The sequence below is a fragment of the Pristiophorus japonicus genome, chromosome 12 (genome assembly GCF_044704955.1).
Source record: "Pristiophorus japonicus isolate sPriJap1 chromosome 12, sPriJap1.hap1, whole genome shotgun sequence".
Classification (NCBI taxonomy): Eukaryota; Metazoa; Chordata; class Chondrichthyes; family Pristiophoridae; genus Pristiophorus; species Pristiophorus japonicus.
In genome coordinates this window covers 128,020,086-128,040,041 of record NC_091988.1, presented here as the reverse complement: position 1 = coordinate 128,040,041, position 19,956 = coordinate 128,020,086, and the positions used below count along the sequence as shown (strand labels likewise).

Sequence of the window (19,956 nt, the reverse complement as noted above, 5' to 3'; positions counted from 1 at the left end):
TTTCCTCATAATCCGTGTTGGATTCACAGCCATCTGCTGACTCCTCTTCCACGTGGTGAGTCACAGTTCTTTTGCACGTTCGCTGGACGTAGCCCTTTGTGCTGCAGCCTTTCCACACATAGTCTCTGAACCGACACTGATGAGCCCTGTGATTACCTCCTCAACACCAGCATGACTTAGGTTTGCACCCCTCGGCGGATTCTGAGTTGAAGGACTTGGGGGCCTATATGCTCTGTCCTGGGCAGATTCGTGTTCAACAGTTCTGCCTGTGAAAGGTGCCATTCTATTTACAGTACTTGTCGGGTTTGAGTCCTGAGAGTGAGTCATAATCTGCTTGGAGCTGCAGCTTGAGGTCATAAACGCTTGGCTGATGCTGATGGCCATCTGCAGATTGACGTTGGTTTCAGCAGACAGTAGCCTGTGAAGAAGGGCCCCATGACTGATGCCAATTACGAAGACGTCTTGCAATGCATCGGTGAGGGATGCGCCAAATTCACACGGTCCTGCCAGCCTCCTGAGGTCGGCAGCGTACTTCACAATTTCCTGCTCCTTGGGGTGGCGGTGTGTATAAAATCGATGCCTGGCCGTGAGGATGCTCTCCTTCGGTTTGATTTGGTTCCGAATTAGCACTCACAGCTCCTCGTTTGACTTGGTCATTGTTTTCTCTGGTGCAAGCAAGTCCCTGACGAGGCCATAGACCGCAGGCCCACAACTGGTCAACGGGATAGCTCTGCACGTATCTGCCAGTGTGGCCGGATCACCACTGACCAGGTCATTTATGACAAAATATTGGTCGAGCCGTTCCGTAAAGGCTTCCCAAACTTCACCCTCTGAGAACTTTTCTAAGGCACCACGTTAGTCATTTTTGCATGAAAGTTCATAATCTCGTCGCGTCCAGACCATGGGACGAGACAGCGTCCAGACCAAGGGATGTCACCGCAACGGAACAGAGGCATGTGTTGCCCAGCAAGGAAAATAACTGGGCTTCGGGAAAGATAAAGGGGCGGCCGATGAGAAGGCCAGGAACCAATTACATTCCAATAAGTTGTTTGCACTGTGTAGCCCATGTAAGCGCTCTTTCGCGGCTGATGATGCATTATTATATGGGGACGGGGGTACCTTACAACAAGCCAAAATAGTGGGCGAACACCAACCGGTCGTATATGTATCTGGCAAAGAACTTGTAGCAAGTGATGTGTTATCACACGGGGTCGGGCATGTTGTACAGCAAGCCAAAGTAGCGGTTGAGCCCCAACCGGTTGTACATGTATCCAATAAGTAAACCAAGACAGTAGCCTGCGTTCACGGGACAAAAGAGACATACCAAAGAGTGTCCCAATATTTACTCGAGTCAGACAAGCTGCCAATCTCAGTTTTTGGAGAAGAGGCACTATTATCAATGCTTTGTTTCGAATATGTCTAACACTGTCTGTGCATTGTAACATGATCCGCCACGGGCCAGGCACTGAGTATGGCGCTGATGCCCTCAGTTGGCTACCGTTGCCCATCACCGGGGTGGAAACAGCGCAGCCCACAGACCTGGTCGTTGTTATGGAAGTGATAGAGAGCGAGGGATCAACGGTAACAGCTCCCCAGTTTATGACCTGTCACGGTAGACTCCCTACAGACCCGGCTATCCCGGGTGTTACACAGTCACCAGACAGAATGACTCAGAACCGAACCTTCCGTATGCTATCAGCAGAGAATGTACCATGATCGCACGGCTCCTCCACGTGACATCACAATAAATGATGTAGACCATTTTCATGGCCCCAGATGGGCTGCTAGCACTGTATTAGCCAAAGAGGGGAATGGAGTGTTTGTGATGAAAATAGAGTGTTTGTTGTGAAGCCATGTACTGGGCAAATGCAGAAAGCATTTGGACCGGACCAAACTGTGAACTACAGATAACCAGGAACCAATGTGAAAGGACCTGGCCCCCAGCGACCCACTAACACAATCGACCTCGCTGTCAACCATGAGGATGAACCCACCATGCCTGTCAATCCGATCAGACCAGTCACGCGGCCGTGCAGCAATGATCTGACCAACTCACCCATGTCAGGACTTCAACCCAGGTGATCGACCTGGGAACGCAGAGCGCCAGATCACCTCAACTTGTAAATAACTTGTACATAAGACTTTGTAGGGGAGTGATGTTATGTGTGTATGCAAACCTCACCAGTATGTAAGACTTGCCACCAGGGGGCACACCTGTGGGAGACCTAAGTGTCACCTGTGCACACTGGGCAAGCAGGTATGAAAGGTAATCTACCATGCTGCTTCCTCACTCTGGAGTTACATTAAAGAGACCAAGGTCACAACAGTTTGAGCTTACAATACAGACTTGTGGAGTTATTCAGACATAACAGTTGGGCCTATAACACTGCCCTGAGGAACTCCTGATGCAATGTCCTGGGGCTGTGATGATTGACCTCCAACAACCACAACCATCTTCCTTTGTGCTCGGTATGTCTCCAGCTAGGGGAGATTTCACCCTGTTTCCCATTGACTTCAACTTTACTAGGGCTCCTTGATGCCACACTCGGTCAAATGCTGCCTTGATATCACTCTCACCTCACCTCTGGAATTCACCTCTTTGGTCCATGTTTGGACTAAGGCTGTAATGAGGTCTGGAGCAGAGTGATCCTGGTGGAACCCAAACTGAGCATTGGTGAGCAGGTTATTGGTGAGTAAGTGCCGCTTGATAGCACTGTCGACGACACCATCCATCATTTTGCTGATGATTGAGAGTGGACTGATGGGAAGGTAATTGGCTGGATTGGATTTGTCCTTTTTGTAACCTGGGCAGTTTTCCACATGGTCGGATAGATACCAGTGTTGTAGCTGTACTGGAACAGCTTGGTTAGAGGCGCGGCTAAATCTGGAGCACAAGTCTGCAGCACAACTGCTGGAATGTTGTTGGGGCCCATAGCGTTTGCTGTATCCAGTGTGCTCAGCCGCTTCTTGATATTATGTGGAGTTAATCTAATTGGCTGAAGACTGGCTTCTGTGATGGTGGGGACCTCAGGAGGAGGCCGATATGAATCATCCACTCGGCACATCTGTCTGAAGATAGATGCAAACGATTCAGCCTTGTCTTTGGCACTCACATGCTGAGCTCTGCCATCTTTTAGGATGTGAATATTCATGGAACCTCCTTCTCTCGTTAGTTGTTTAATTGTCCAGCAGTACTCATGACTGGATGTGGTAGGACTACAGACCTTTCATCTGATCCGTTGATTGTGGGACTGCTTAGCTCTGTATTTTGCATGCTGCTTCCGCTGTTTAGCCTGCATGTAGTCCTGTGTTGCAGTTTCCCCAGGTTGGCTCCTCAATTATAGGTATGCCTGGTGCTGCTCCTGGCATGCTCTTCTACACTCCTTATTGAACCAGGGTTGGTCCCCTGGCTTGATGGTAGTGGTAGAGTAAGTTATATACCAGTCCATGATGTTACAGATTGTGGTGAAATACAATTCTGCATCAGCTGATGGACCACAGTGCCTCATGGATGCTAGATCTGTTCTGAATCTATCCCATTTAGCACGGTGGTAGTGCCACACAACACGATGGAGGATGTCCTTTGTGTGAAGATGGGTGTTTGTCTCCACAATGACTGTGCGGTGATCACTGCTACCAATGCTGTCGTGGACAGATGTATCTGCGACAGGTAGATTGGTGAGGAAGAGGTCAAGTAGATTTTTCCCTCGTGTTGCTTCGCTCACCACTTGCCACAGACCCAATCTGGCAGCTATGTCCTTCAGGACTTGGCCAGCTCGGTCAGTAGTGGTGCTACCGAGACACTCTTGATGATGGACATTGAAGTCCCCCATCGAGAGTATATTCTGTGCCCTTGCTACTCTCAGAGCTTCTTCCAAGTGGTGTTCACCATGGAGGAGTAGATTCATCAGCTGAGGGTGGTAATCAGCAGGAGGTTTCAGATAAAAACGATCAAAACCCAGGCCAATTGGGGAAAAAAATCTGGGAAAATTCCTCTCCAACCCATCCAGACGATCGAAACTAGTCCAGGAGATCACCCTGGCCGTATTCAATTCCCTGCCGTGCTTACCATTATATCTGCGCTGGCTAACAAGAGGTTATCCAGTCTAATCCCAATTACCAGCTCTAGGTCCGTAACGCTGCAGGTTACGGCACATTAAGTGCCCATCCAAGCACCTGTTAAATGTGGTGAGAGATTCTGCATCCACCACACTTCCAGGCAGTGAGTTCCAGACTCTCACAACCCTCTGCGTAAAGAAGTCCCCCCTCAAATCTCCTCTAAACCCTCCACCAACCACCTTAAAACTATGCCCCCTTGTCACAGAACCCTCCACCAATGGAAATAGACCCTTACTATCCACTATGTCCAGGCCCCTCAATATTTTGTACACCTCAATGAGATCCTCTCAGCCTCCTCTGTACTAATGAGAACAAACCCATCCTATTCAATATGTCCTCAGAGCTAAGATTCTCCATTCCAGGCAGCATCCTAGTAAATCTCCTCCGCACACTCTCTTGTGCAATCACATCCTTCCTATAATACGGCAATCAGAACTGCACGCAATACTCCAGCTGTTGCTGAACCAGAGTATTATACAACTTAAGCATACAACTCCCTGCTCTTGTATTCGATGCTTCGCCCAATAAAGGCAAGCATTCCGTATGCATTCTTAACCACCTTATCCACCTGGCCTGCGACTTTCAGGGAATCTGTGGACCAATGGTGGAGCTTTGGAGGCGTGGCCTATTCACTTGGAGCCTGGAGCAGTGAGAGAAGGAGCTTGCTGTTGTTGCTCCTGCCTGGGAGGCCTTGAGTGAGCCCTGTGAAACAGCCCAGGAAGAGGAGGAAGGGGCTTTCTACATTCCAATCCATCCAAAGGGAGAGGCAGAGAGCTGAAAATTCAACAACCTTTAATATTGCTGCAGAGAATTGGAGAGAGGGGGAAAAAAGAACAACTATCCAGTGTGGAAGGAGGGAGAAACTTCAACAACCAAAGGTGGGTGTGTTTTGGTGCATTCCCCTAAAGACTTTGTTATATCGGTGGGGGGAGGAAAGAAGACTTGGTAGAGGGCCGGAACATCGCTGGGGTTGTGTGTGTGTGGAAGTGTGTGTGGGGATCTTGCTTACAGCTAGGCCCCACACACCACTGAAGCACCCCTCCCCCATTGCCTAGCCTGGGATAGCTGGAGCTACTTGGCTGAAGAACTATTAATCACCTATTTAACATCGTTGGGAGTGTGTGCCTGGGTGGCTCCAGTTGTCCCAGGTGAAGACATCTTCTCCCCCCACCCGAAGACCATCTAAAAAGACTGTGTTTGTTTTGCCATCATCTGGGGAGTGCACCCCAAGAAAAACACCCACCCATCGCTGTGAGGGGAGACCTGCCCTCACAGCTTCCCTCTTTCCCACCCCCTGTTCTCTTTATGTCTCTCTCTCCCCTCTCTCTGTGAGAGCCCCTTTTCTCCTAATTAAAAACCAATTAAGGCAACTGAGCAGAGGGAGCAAGGCCCCTCCCCAATTGTCAACTTGAGGAGAGGTGTGCCTCTTTTAGAGCTCCCTCTGTTCAAACACCAACGAGGCCATTTAAGACCATTAAGGCCTGTGACTTTGGGGTGGGTGTAGCTCTTAAAGGGACCCCGTGATGGCGACCCCATCCACGCCGGTGGCAGGGCCAGCAAAGACAGGTGCGCAGGCGACGGCCACATCCACGGCACCTCCTGCGCCTCCTGCTGCCCTGCCACCTTTCAGACTTATAAAAAAAAAACACGGGGTAAGAGCTACACTCACCCCACAATGAGCATCCAGGAGTGCGTGTGGTCGATGGCTGGGGTAGTCGGCCCCTCGGCCATTGTCGCAGCCTCCAAGGTGTCTGGGAAGGCTGTATTCTTCCTGGGGTCGGAGTGGGCGGTGTCCCTGGCCCTTGAAAAGGGGCTCACGGTGGGCGGGACGTTCCTGCCGGTGGACCCTCTCGAGGCCACCGCGCAGAGGGTCATCGTTTTTAACGTCCCACCCTTTGTTCCCACTGAGCTCCTCCTCCCTCACCTACACCAACTGGGGGAGGTAAGGTCAGGGATCAACCCCATACCGCTCGGCCTCAGGGAGAGAGCCTGCGCCATGTGTTCTCCTTCCGCCGACAACTCTTTGTCCGGCTGGCGTGGGAGGAGACGATGGAGGGATCATTTAATGTGGTGCATGAGGGGACTGCCTACTGCCTCTTCTGGACGTTGGACGGCGTGCGGTTCCATGCCTGTAGGGAGGTGGGGCATGTTCGTAAGTACTGCCCCTCCTCCAAGGCCGCCAAACCACCGAGGGCGGACAAGGCTGGCGCCGCTGCCACCCCTCCCCCTAGTAGCGTCCACGTGCCGGGAGCTGTGGGTGCGCGGGCATCATCGGGGGCCTTTGTTTTCACGGCCTCCGGTGCGGGGGAGGGAGAGCGTCTGATCGGAAGGAAGGCGCGGAGGAAGGCGAAACATCTCGAGGCGGGTCCTCTCAGTGCGCCAGACAATTTGATCCCTGCGCTCAGACCAACCCTGTCACCGGCGAGCGCGGGGAGCCCTGAGCCCTTGCCCAAGCCCTTGACCAATATCACAGAGGGGCTCGGGCGCGGGCAAGGTAAGAAAAACGGGGGTGTGGAGCGGGAGGCCTCAGCAGACATGGAGGTCTCCCTGCCTCCGTGCCCCCCAGCAACAAAAGGAGGCGGCGCTCCAATGAGGCGGAGGGGGAACAACATCCCTCCGCGGAGGAGTCGGTGCCCGCCGCGTGTCCCGCGTCCCCCACCAGCGCCCCCAAACTGCGCTGTAGGTGAGAGGAGTCTGTCCCCGGGGAGGGTGAGACAGTTGAGGCTGCCCAGCCTCTGCCTCCCGGGGATGGCGTGGAAGATCTGCCTGTCGTGGGGGGCGTGGGGCCAGCGGAGGAATGCGAAGCCGCTGGGTCAAGTGTCCCAGGGACTGAGGCAGGCGGGGCCGAAAAGGCCAAACCTGAGCCCGCCCAGCTATTAACCAACTTCCCCCGGGAGCCGCTCGGCCCGGAAGAAACAAAATATGTTAACAATTTTAATGATTCTGTACACGCTGGGCCGGGGAGTGGCGGCGGGGAGGGGGAAGAACAACAACCCTCGCCCCCTACTTTGGAGCTGGGGTACTTGGAGGACCTGGAACATTTCTTTGACCAGGTCTCTCCGCCTTCCCCGGCTCCTGGGGCGGAGGAGGAACCCCTTCTGCTGTCGCTTCCTGACCCAGCACCGCTTTTAAAAGAGCCCAGTGGGGACTCCTCTGCCGACGATCCTGGGGGTGGGATCGGGGCAGAGCCAGGGTCGGATGGAGCGGCCGGGCCGTTTGCCGTACCTCGTTGCAGTCGACGGGCCGGCTGCTGGCGGCGACCTCCCGGAGGGGGACAGGGTCTCGGTTGGGGACGCGGGAGAAGATCTCGAGTCCATCACCAGTGAGGCGGTGGATCTCCTCGTGCCCGCCGTTGAGTCCCCCCTCATTCTTGCAAAGGAACTCCGGGACTTTTTGGTCCAGAGCCAGGGTCGCTGCAACCGAGCCCATCTGACCCTGGAAAGATGGTCCGAGCCGGAGCTGCCCGTCGCGTCCGTCCGCGCCACCGCTAAAACCATGGCCGCGGGCGGGCACTTATCAAAAGCGCAAGCCCTTGAGCTGCGCCGGCTCAAAGGTTCCTCACTGGGCTGCTGTGGGAGTGGAGATCAACAAACGACTCCACTCCCCCCCCACAATAGGTTAGGTAGAGGTTGCACTATGCTCTAGTCATGAAGATAACCATAGCCAGCCACAACATCAACGGCGGCAGAGGGGCACGCCGTAGATTTAACAATTTTTCGCTCCTGCGGGGGGGAAATATGCGGTGTGCTTCCTGCAAGAAACCCACACCGTTCCGGGAGACGAAGCCACGTGGCTCCTGGAATGGCAAGGAGAGGTCCGCATGAGCCACCTCACTACCACTTCTTGTGGGGTGGCCATCTTCTTGGCCCCGCATTTTCAGCCGGAGATCTTGGGGGTCAAGGAGCCCGTGCCAGGCCGCTTGCTGCACGTCACGGTTTGCCTGGGGGACGTGCTGCTCCATCTCGTCAACGTTTACGCCCCTCAGCCCGGCCTGCAGCAAACGCGCTTCTTCGAAGAAGTGTCCGCTCTTCTTGGCTCCGTCGACGTCGGCGACTGCATTGTCCTCGGTGGAGATTTTAACTGCACCCTCGAGGCGAAGGACCGCTCCGGTGCCCCGCAGAGCATGACGGCGATGGAGAAGTTGAGGGACTTGGTCGGGTCCTTCGACATGGTGGACGTCTGGCGAAATCTCCACCCCGACTTCAGCGCCTTTACTTGGGTGAGGCCTGGAGTAGGATGGACTTTACGTGTCTCGGGCGTACGTTTCCTGCGACCCGGCGGCCTCCATGCGGCCGGTGCCATGTTTGGACCACCACCTGGTGTGGGCGGAGCTCGCTTCGCTCCACGCGAGGACGGGGTCCGCGTACTGGCATTTTAACAACCAGCTGCTGGAGGACGTGCGGTTCCAGGACTCGTTCCATCGTTTCTGCGCCGCCTACAGAAGGAAGCAGGGGGGCTTCCCCTCCTTGAGGCTATGGTGGGACGTGGGCAAGGCTCACGTCCACGTCTTCTGTCAATAGTACGCGAGGGGGTCGACCAAGAGGCGGGCGGCCAGGGTCGGGCGCCTAGAAAAAGAGGTGCTCGACCTGGAGTCCCATCTCAGTCAAGTCGTCCAGGACCCGGCCCTGTGGATGGTGTACGAAGCGAAGAAGGCCGCGCTGAAGGACCTGCAGCTCATCAGATCCCGAGGCGCGTTCGTGAGGTCGCGGATACGGTTCCTGCGGGATCTAGACCGCGGCTCCCCCTTCTTCTACTCGCTGGAAAAAAGACAGAGTGTCCGTAAGCAGCTCTTGACGCTGTTGGCCGACGACGGCTCTCTTGTCTTGGATCCGGAGGGCGTCAACAACATGGCCCATGAATATTACGGGGCTCTGTTCTCTCCGGAGCCGTCCAGCGAGGAAGCGCGTAGAGTTTTGTAGGAGGACCTGCCGAAGGTCGGCCCGGAGGGCGCCAAAAATCTGGAAGCTCCGCTAAGCCTGGCGGAGCTGACTGGCGCCCTCGACCAGCTATCGAGGGAAAAAGCCCCGGGGCTGAACGGGCTGACCGTGGAGTTCCACAGGGCGTTCTGGGATGTCCTGGGGGGCGACTACGCGCGGGTGCTGGGGGAAAGTCTGCCGACCGGGGAGATGCCCCTCTCTTGGCGCAGGGCAGTCATCGTCCTGCTGCCTAAGAAGGGTGATCTCCGCCTCCTTAAGAACTGGCGCCCGGTCTCCCTCCTCAGCACGGTCTACAAAATCTTCGCCAGGGCGATGTCTGCTCGCCTTGGCGACGTGCTGGACCACATGATCCACCCCGACCAGTCCTACACGGTCCCGGGCCGGACAATCCACGATAACATCCATGTGGTCCGGGACCTCATCCATCATTCCCAGGAGGCTGGTCTGTCGGTCGCCTTCCTATCTCTCGACCAAGAGAAGGCGCTCGACAGGGTGGATCACGACTATCTGTTCGGAACTCTGTGCGCTTTCGGGTTCGGGACGCATTTCGTCGCACGTATCCGACTTTTGTACACCGCCGCGGAGTGTCTGATAAAGGTTAACGGGTCCTTGACGGCGCCCCTTCACTTTGGGAGAGGGGTGCGCCAGGGATGCCCCATGTCCGGCCAGTTATATGCCATCTGCGTGGAGCCTTTCCTGCGCCTCCTGCGGACGAGGTTGACGGGACTGGCTCTGCAAGGGCCGGGCGTGGAGGTCGTCCTCTCGGCTTACGCCGATGACGTGCTCCTCGCGGTAGAGGATCCCGCTGACCTGCGGAGGATGCGTGAGTGCCAGGAGATTTATTCGGCCGCATCCTCTGCCAGGATCAACTGGGAGAAATGTTCCGGACTCCTGGTGGGTCAGTGGCGGGTGGACTCCCTGCCGGAGGAGCTCAGGCCTTTTGCTTGGAGCACGACCCATCTCCTCTATCTGTGAGTCTACCTTAGCCCCGACGAGGAAGCCTGGCCGGCGAACTGGCAAGAGCTGGAGGCCAAGGTCGCCGCTCGCCTAGGGCGCTGGACAGGACTGCTCGGAGTGCTGTCCTACAGGGGTCGAGTGCTAGTCATAAACCAGCTGGTGGCAGCCATGTTGCGGTATCGGCTGGTCACTTTGACCCCTCCCCCTGCGTTTGTCACCAAGATAGAGAAGAAGCTGGTGGACTTCTTCTGGAACAACAGGAAGCACTGGGTCTCTGCCGCGGTCTTGAGTCTCCCGCTTGGGGAGGGCGGTCAGTCGTTGGTGTGCGTCAGCACCCAGCTCGCGACTTTCCGTCTTCAGACCCTGCAGAGATAACTTTACGTCGAGCCCCCTCCTAGCTGGCGTGCTCTGGCAACGTATTTCTTCCGCCAGCAGGACGGCCTCAATTACGACACGCAGCTCCTGTTTGTGAGCTTGGGGGCGTCAGGACCGCCTTCCAGGACCTGACTGCCTTTTACAAGGAACTCACCAGGGTCTGGAACAAATTCTCCACCAAACGCAGCTCTCCACCGGCTGGAGTGGCGGCTGTCCTGCAGGAGCCGCTGCTCGGGAATCCGTACCTCCACGACCGAGGTTTTAGGTGGCGGTCGGATGAGAGGGCTGTGGCTGGTGAGGTGACCAGGGCCAGGGACCTGCTCGATGGCAGAGGAGCGGGCTGGATGGCGCCAGACACGCTGGCGCGGCGCCTAAATTCCACCAACGTCCGCCGTGCAGCCGATGCCATCGAGTCGCTAAAAACAGTTCTGGGCCCCGACTCCATTCGGTGTGTCGAGGAGGCTCAAGCACGTGGGGAGATCCCGTCTGAACTGACCCCCGTCCGGTCGGAATTCCTCATTGGCGCCAAACCCCGGAATCTCCCTTGGGAGCCGGCGTCTCACAACTTGAGCCGCCTCGAGGAAATCCCCTCCGTGCCTTTCAGTTCCGCGCGGAGGGATTTCCTGTATGGGCTGCTCCTGCACACTCTCAACTTTGCCATCCTCGCCTGCCATCCAGGCACGCTATGGCATACCATCTTGCCGTCCGGAGGAGGCGGGGGTCCCCGATGGAGGGCACTCTACGCGGGGGTCCTCCCACTATTTATAGGGGACTTGGCCTGGAGGGTGGTGCACGGAGCAGTGCCGTGCAATAAATTTTTAAGCCGGTTCACGGGCTCCCAGGCCGCCTGCAATTTCTGCGGTCTGGAAGAGTCCGTGTTCCATGTTTTTATTGAATGCACGAGGTTGCAGCCCCTGTTTTATTATTTAAAGGGGCTGCTCCTGAAATTCTGGCTGCACTTCAGTCCCACACTCCTGATCTTTGGGCACCCTGTGCGGAGGGGAGCGGGTAGCTCCGAGGGCCTCCTCGTAGGACTGCTCCTGGGCACGGCCAAGGGTGCCATTCTGCCGGTCCAGGCAGCGGGCGGTCGAGCGGGTCGTTCAACCTGACTGCCTGCCTCTCTTCCGCGCGTACATCCGTGCCAGGGTGTCCTTGGAGATGGAGCACGCGGTGTCCACCGGTACGCTCACGGCCTTCCGCGAGAGGTGGGCACCGGAGGGACTGGAGTGCATCATCACGCCTAGCAACCAAATTTTAATTCTGATTTTATGATTTAAAGTTTAATTTGTTTTAATTGCCGGTGTTTTTAGTGTCCCCCTCCCCTTTTATAGGGGGCACTTGGAGGAAAAAAAAATGATATTAGAGCCCAAAAAAACACAAAAATAATATCAAAAAAAAACAAAAAAAAAGGGCCTTGTAAATATTTTGTGTGCCCCCCAGATCGGGGGGACACGATTTAAGGATTAATGTTTTAATTTCCTCCCAAAAGAGTTCTGTGGACCAATGGTGGAGCTTTGGAGGCGTGGCCTGATCATTTGGAGCTGTGCTGTGGTGAGAGAAGGAACTCCCTGCTGTTGCTCCTGCCTGGAAAGCCTTTGAGAGCACTGTGAAACAGCCCAGGAAGAGGAGGAAGGGGCTTACTACAATTCCAATTCATCCAGAGGGAGAGGAGGAGAGCAGAAAATTCAACAACTTTTAATACTGCTACAAAGAGTTGGAGAGAGGGGGAAAAAAGAACAACTATCCAGTGTGGAAGGAGGGAGAAACTTCATCAACCAAAGGTGGGTGTGTTTTGGTGCATTCCCCTAAAGACTTTGTTGTATCGGTGGGGGGAGGAAAGAAGACTTGCTAGAGGGCCGGAACATCGCAGGGGGTGTGTGTGTGTGGAAGTGTGTGTGGGGGTCTTGCTTACAGCTAGGCCCCACACACCACTGTAGCACCCCTTCCCCATTGCCTAGCCTGGGATAGCTGGAGCTACCTGGCTGAAGAACTATTAATCACCTATTTAACATCGTTGGGAGTGTGTGCCTGGGTGGCTCCAGCTGTCCCAGGTGAAGACATCTTCTCTCCCCACCCGAAGACCATCTACAAAGACTATGTTTGTTTTTCCATCATCTGGGGAGTGCACCCCAAGAAAAACACCCACCCATCGCTGTGAGGGGAGACCTGCCCTCACAGCTTCCCTCTTTCCCACCCCCTGCCCTCTTTCTCCCTCTCTGTCTCTCCCCTCTCTCTCTGAGAGTCCCTTTCCTCCTAATTGGAAAACCAATTAAGACAACTGAGCAGAGAGAGCAAGGCCCCTGCCCAATTGTCAACTAGGGGAGAGGTGTGCCTCTTTTAGAGCTCCCTCTGTTCAAACACCAACGAGGCCATTTAAGACCATTGAGGCCTGTGACTTTGGGGTGGGTGTAGCCCTTAAAGGGACCCCGTGATGGCGACCCCATCCACGCCGGTGGCAGGGCCAGCAAAGACATATGCGCAGTCGGCGTCCACATCCACGGCGCCTCCTGTGCCTCCTGCTGCCCTGCCAACTTTCAGACTAATAACAAAGAAAGCGAAGAAGGCCGCGTTGAAGGACCTGCAGATCGTCGGGTCCCGAGGCGCGTTCGTGAGGTCGCGGATCCGGTTCCTGCGGGATCTGGACCGCGGCTCCCCCTTCTTCTACTCGCTGGAAAAAAGACAGAGTGCCCGTAAGCAGCTCTTGACGCTGCTGGCCGACGACGGCTCTCTCGTCTCGGATCCGGAGGGTGTCAAAAACAGGGCCCGTGAATATTACGGGGCTCTTTCCTCTCCGGAGCCGTCCAGCGAGGAAGCGCGTAGAGTATTGTGGGAAGACCTGCCGAAGGTCTGCCCGGAGGGCGCCGAAAATCTGGAAGCTCCGCTAAGCCTGGCGGAGCTGACTAGCGCCTTTGACCAGCTATCGCGGGAAAAAGCCCCGGGGCTGGACGGGCTGACCGTGGAGTTCCACAGGGCGTTCTGGTATGTCCTGGGGGGCGACTACGCGCGGGTCCAGGGGGAAAGTCTGGCGACCGGGGAGATGCCCCTCTCTTGGCGCAGGGCAGTCATCATCCTGCTGCCTAAGCAGGGTGAGCTCCGCCTCCTTAAGAACTGGCGCCCGGTCTCCCTCCTCAGCACGGACTACAAAATCTTCACCAGGGCGATGTCTGCTCGCCTTGGCGTCGTGCCGGACCACATGATCCACCCCGACCAGTCCTACACGGTCCCGGGCCGGACAATCCACGATAACATCCATCTGGTCCGGGACCTCTCCATCACTCCCAGGAGGCTGGTCTGTCGGTCGCCTTCCTATCTCTCGACCAAGATAAGGCGCTCGATAGGGTGGATCACGACTATCTGTTCGGAACTCTGCGCGCTTTCGGGTTCGGGACGCATTTCGTCGCACGTATCCGACTTTTGTACGCCGCCGCGGAGTGTATGATAAAGGTTAATGGGTCCTTGACGGCGCCCCTTCACTTTGGGAGAGGGGTGCGCCAGGGATGCCCCAAGTCCGGCCAGTCATATGCCATCTGCGTGGAGCCTTTCCTGCGCCTCCTGCGGACGAGATTGACGGGACTGGCTCTGCAAGGGCCGGGCGTGGAGGTCATTCTCTCAGCTTACGCCGATGACGTGCTCCTCGCGATAGAGGATCCCGCTGACCTGCGGAGGATGCGTGAGTGCCAGGAGATTTATTCGGCCGCATCCTCTGCCAGGATCAACTGGAAGAAATGTTCTGGACTCCTGGTGGGTCAGTGGTGGGTGGACTCCCTGCCGGAGGAGCTCAGGTCTTTTGCTTGGAGCACGACCCATCTCCTCTAGCTGAGAGTCTATCTTAGCCCCGACGAGGAAGCCTGGCCGGCGAACTGTCAAGAGCTGGAGGCCAAGGTCGCTGCTCGCCTAGGGCGCTGGACAGGACTGCTCTGAGTGCTGTCCTACAGGGGTCGAGTGCTAGTCATAAACCAGCTGATGGCTGCCATGTTGTGGTACCGGCTGGTCACTTTGACCCCTCCCCCTGCGTTTGTCGCCAAGATATAGAAGAAGCTGGTGGACTTCTTCTGGAACAACAGGAAGCACTGGGTCTCTGCCGCGGTCTTGAGTCTCCCGCTTGGGGAGGGCGGTCAGTCGTTGGTGTGCGTCAGCACCCAGCTCGCGACTTTCTGTCTTCAGACCCTGCAGAGATACCTTTATGTCGAGCCCCCTCCTAGGTGGCGTGTGCTGGCGACGTATTTCTTCCGCCAGCAGCACGGACTCAACTACGACACGCAGCTCCTGTTTGTGAGCTTGGATGGCGTCAGGACCGCCTTCCAGGAGCTACCTGTCTTTTACAAGGAACTCACCAGGGTCTGGAACAAATTCTCCACCAAGCGCAGCTCTCCACCGGCTGGAGTAGTGGCTATCCTGCAGGAGCCGCTGCTCGGGAATCCGTACCTCCACGACCGAGGTTTTAGGTGGCGGTCGGAGGAGAGGGCTGTGGCTGGTGAGGTGACCAGGGTTAGGGACCTGCTCGATGGCGGAGGAGCGGACTGGATGGCGCCAGAGATGCAGGCGCAGTGCCTAAATTCCGCCAACGTCCGCCATGCGGCCGATGCCATCGAGTTGCTAAATTCAGCTCTGGGCCCCGACTCCGTTAGGTGTGTCGAGGAGGCTCAAGCACGTGGGGAAATCCCGTCCGAACTGACCCGCGTCCGGATGGAATTCCTCATCGGCGCCAAAGCCCAGAAGCTCCCTCGGGAGCCGGCGCCTCACAACTTGAGCCGCCTCGAGGAAATCCCCTCCGTGCCTTTCAGTTCCGCGCGGAGGGGTTTCCTGTATGGGCTGCTCCTGCACACTCTCAACTTTGCCATCCTCGCCTGCCGTCCGGACAGACCATGGCGTACCATCTTGCTGTCCAGAGGAGGCGGGGGTCCCCGATGGAGGGCACTATATGCAGGACTCCTCCCACTATTTATAGGGGACTTGGCCTGGAGTGTGGTGCACGGAGCAGTGCCGTGCAATAAATTTTTAAGCCGGTTCACGGGCTCCCAGGCCGCCTGCAATTTCTGCGGTCTGGAAGAGTCCATGTTCCATGTTTTTATTGAATGCACGAGGTTGCAGCCCCTGTTTTATTATTAAAAGGGGCTGCTCCTGAAATTCTGGCTGCACTTCAGTCCCACACTCCTGATCTTTGGGCACCCTGTGCGGAGGGGAGCGGGTAGGCCTGAGGACCTCCTCGTAGGACTGCTCCTGGGCACGGCCAAGGGTGCCATCAGCCGGTCCAGGCAGCGGGCGGTCGAGGGGGTCGTTCAACCTGACTGCCTGCCTCTCTTCCATGCGTACATCCGCGCCAGGGTGTCCTTGGAAATGGAGCACGCGGTGTCCACCGGTACGCTCGCGGCCTTCCACGAGAGGTGGGCACCGGAGGGACTGGAGTGCATCATCACGCACGGCAACCAATTTTTAATTTGATTTTATGTTTTAAAGTTTAATTTGTTTTAATTGCTGGTGTTTTTAGTGTCTTCCTCCCCTTTTATAGGGGGCACTTGTAGAAAAAAATATGATTTTAGTGCCCAAAAAAACTTAAAAAAAAACAAAAACACAAAAAAACGCAAGAAATAACAAAACAAAAAGGACCTTGGAAATGTTTGGTGTGCCCCCCAGATCGGAGGGACACGCTTTCATGATTTAATGTTTTACTTTCCTCCCAAAAGAGTTCTGTGGACCAATGGTGGAGCTGTTGGAGGCGTGACCTATTCACTTGGAGCTGTGCTGCAGTGAGAGAAGGAGCTCCCTGCTGTTGCTCCTGCCTGGAAGGCCTTTGTGAGCACTGTGAAGCAGCCCAGGAAGAGGAGGAAGGGGCTTACTACAATTCCAATTCATCCAGAAGGAGAGGAGGAGAGCAGAAAATTCAACATCATTATTACTTTTACAAAGAGTTGGAGAGAGGGGGAAAAAGAACAACAACTATCCAGTGTGGAAGGAGGGAGAGACTTCATCATCCAAAGGTGGGTGTATTTTGATGCATATCCCTCAAGACTTTGTTGTATCAGTGGGGGGAGGAAAGAAGACCATTTTGAGGGCTGGAACATCGCGGGGGGTGTGTGCATGTGGAAGTGTGAATGTGGGTCTTGGCCACAACTAGGCCCAACGCACCACTGAAGCACCCCTCCCCCATTGCCTAGCCTGGGATAGCTGGAGCTACCTGGCCGAAGACTCATTGAGGCCCCAATTAACATCATTGGGAATGCTGTGCCTGGGTGGCTCCAGCTGCCCCAGGTGAAGACATCTTCTCCCCCCACCCGAAGACCATCCCAAAGACTTTGTTTTTTGCTTACCATCTGGGGGGTGCACCCACCCATCACTGTGAGGGGAGACCTGCCCTCACAGCTTCCCTCTTTCCCACCCCCCTCCCTCCTTATCTTTCACTCACTCTGTCTCTCCCCTCTCTCTCTGAGAGCCCCTTTCTCCTAATTGGAAATCAATTACAAGACAACTGAGCAGAGGGATGAAGGCCCCTCTCCAATCGTCAACTAGGGGAGAGGTGTGCCTCTTTCAGAGCTCCCTCTGTTCAAATACCAACGAGGCCATTCAAGACCATTAAGGCCTGTGACTTTGGGGTGAGTGTAGCCCTAAAAGGGACCTCGTGATGGCGACCCCATCCACGCCAGTGGCGGGTCCAGCAAGGACATATGGGCAGGCGGCGTCCACATCCACGGCGCCTCCTGCGCCTCCTGCTGCCCTACCATCTTTCAGATTAATCACAAAAAAACACGGGGTCAAGAGCTACACTCACAATACTGTGAGCATCGAGGAGTGCGTGCGGGCGATGGCTGGGGTAGTCGGCCCCTCGGCCATTGTCGCAGCCTCCAAGATATCTGGGAAGGCGGTGTTCTTCCTGGGGTCGGAGCGGGCTTTGTCCCTGGCCCTTGAAAAGGGGCTCACGGTGGGCGGGACGTTTATGCCGGTGGACTCTCTCTCTCTCTCTCTCTCGAGGCCACCGCGCAGAGGGTCATCCTTTCAAACATCCCGCCCTTTGTTCCCGCTGAGCTCCTCCTCCCTCACCTACACCAACTGGGGGAGGTAAGGTCAGGGATTAACCCCATACCGCTCGGCCTCAGGGAGAACAGCCTGCGTCACGTGTTCTCCTTCCGCCGCCAGCTCTTTGTCCGGCTGGCGCGGGAGGAGAAAACAGAGGGATCATTTAATATGGTGCACGAGGGGACTGCCTACCGCGTCTTCTGGACGTTGGACGGCGTGCGGTGCCATGCCTGTCGGGAGGTGGGGCACGTTCGCAAGAACTGTCCCGCCTCAAAAGCCGCCAAACCACTGAAGGCGGCCAAGGCTGGCGCCGCCGCCACCCCTCCCCCGAGTTGCGTCCGTGTACCGGGAGCCGTAGGTGCGCGGGCATTCGTCGGGGGCCTTTGTATTCACGGCCTCCGGCGGGGGGGAGGGAAAGCGTTCGACCGGAAAGAAGGCGCGGAGGAAGGCAAAACACCTCGAGGCGGGTCCCCTCAGTGTGCCAGACAATTTGATCACCGCGCTCAGCCCAACCCTGTCACTGGCGAGCGCGGGGTGCCCTGAGCCCGTGCCCGAGCCCTTAACCAACATCTCAGAGGGGCCCGGGCGCGGGCAAGAAAAGGAAAAGGGGGGAGTGGAGTGGGAGGCCTCGGCAGACATGGGGGTCTCCCTGCCTCTGCGCCCCCCCAGGAACAAAAGGAGGCGCCGCTCCAATGAGGCGGAGGGGGAACAACATCCCTCCGCGGAGGAATCGGTGCCCGCCGCCTGTCCCGCATCCTCCACCAGCGCCCCAAACTGCGCCGTAGGCGAGAGGAATCTGTCCCCGGGGAGGGTGGGGCAGTCGAGGCTGCCCAGCCTCTGCCTCCCGGGGATGGCGTGGGGGATCTGCCTGTCGTGGGGGGCGTGGGACCAGCGGAGGAATGCGTTGCCGCCGGATCGAGCGTCCCGGGGACTGAGGCGGGCGGGGCCGAAAAGGCCGAATCTGAGCCCGCCCAGCTATTAACCAACTTCCCCCGGGACTTGCACGACTCGGCAGAAAATGAAAATTTTAAAAATCTTAATATACATCCACACTCTGGGCCGGGGGGTGGCGGTGGGGAGGTGGAAGAATACCAACCCTCGCCCCCTACTTTGGAGCTGAGGGAATTGGAGGACCTGGAACATTTCTTTGACCAGGTCTCTCCGTGTTCCCCGGTTCCTGGGGCGGAGGAGGAACCCCTTCCGCTGTCGCTTCCTGACCCAGCACCACTTTTAAAAGAGCCCAGTGGGGACTCCTCTGCCGACGATCCTGGGGGTGGGATCGGGGCAGAGCCAGGGTCGGATGGAGCGGCCGGTTCATTTGCCGTACCTCGTGCGGTCGATGGGCCGGCTGCTGGCGGCGACCTCCCGGAGGGGGACGGGGACTCGGTGGAGGACTCGGGAGAAGATCTCGAGTCCATCGCCAGTGAGGTGGTGGATCTCCTCGTGCCCACCGCTGAGTCCCCCCTCATTCCTGTAAAGGAACTCCGGGACTTTTTGGTCCAGAGCCAGGGTCGCCGTAACCGAGCCCACCTGGCCCAGGAAAGATGGTCCGAGCCGGGGCTGCTCATCGCGTCCGTCCGCACCGCCGCTAAAACCATGGCCGCGGCCGGGCCCTTATCAAAGGCGCAAGGCCTTGAGCTGCGCCGGCTCAAAGGTTTCCTCGCTGGACTGCTGTGGGAGTGGAGGTCAACAAACGACTCCACTCCCCCCCCACAATAGGTTAGGTAGAGGTTGCACTATGCTTTTGTCATGAAGATAACCATAGCCAGCCTCAACATCAACGGCGGCAGAGAGGCACACCGTAGATTTAACAATTTTCCGCTCCTGTGGGAGGGGAAATATGCGGTGTGCTTCCTGCAAGAAACCCACACCATTCCGGGAGACGAAGCCACGTGGCTCCTGGAATGGCAAGGAGAGGTCCGCATGAGCCACCTCACTACCACCTCTTGTGGGGTGGCCATCTTGCTGACCTTGCATTTTCAGCCGGAGATCTTCGGGGTCAAGGAGCCCATGCCAGGCCGCTTACTGCACGTCACGGTTCGCCTGGGGGACGTGCTGCTCCATCTTGTGAACGTGTACGCCCCTCAGCCTGGCCCGCAGCAAGCGCGCTTCTTCAAAGAAATGTCTGCTCTTCTTGGCTCCGTCGACGTCGGCGATTGCATTGTCTTCAAGGGAGATTTTAACTGCACCCTCGAAGCGAGGGACCGCTCCGGTGCCCCGCAGAACATGACGGCGATGGAGAAGTTGAGGGACCTGATCGGGTCCTTCCACTTGGTGGACGTCTGGCGAAATCTCCATCCCGACTCCAGCGCCTTTACTTGGGTGAGGCCTGGAGTAGGATGGTCCAGAGTCGACCGCCTTTACGTGTCTCGGGCGTACAATTCCTGCGTCCCGGCGGCCTCCATGCGGCCGGTGCCGTTTTCGGACCACCACCTGATGTGGGCGGAGCTCGCTTCGCTCCGCGCGAGGACGGGGTCCGCGTACTGGCATTTTAACAACCAGCTGCTGGAGGACGTGCGGTTCCAGGACTCGTTCCGTTGTTTCTGGGACGACGGGA

General features: G+C 56.7%; 1 pseudogene; it reads left to right on the top strand.

Moving 5' to 3' along the window:
• LOC139276863 (zona pellucida sperm-binding protein 3-like) overlaps window positions 1-19,629 on the top strand; it is a 45,640-nt pseudogene extending 26,011 nt beyond the window's left edge.
• The last annotated feature ends 327 nt before the right edge of the window (window positions 19,630-19,956 follow it).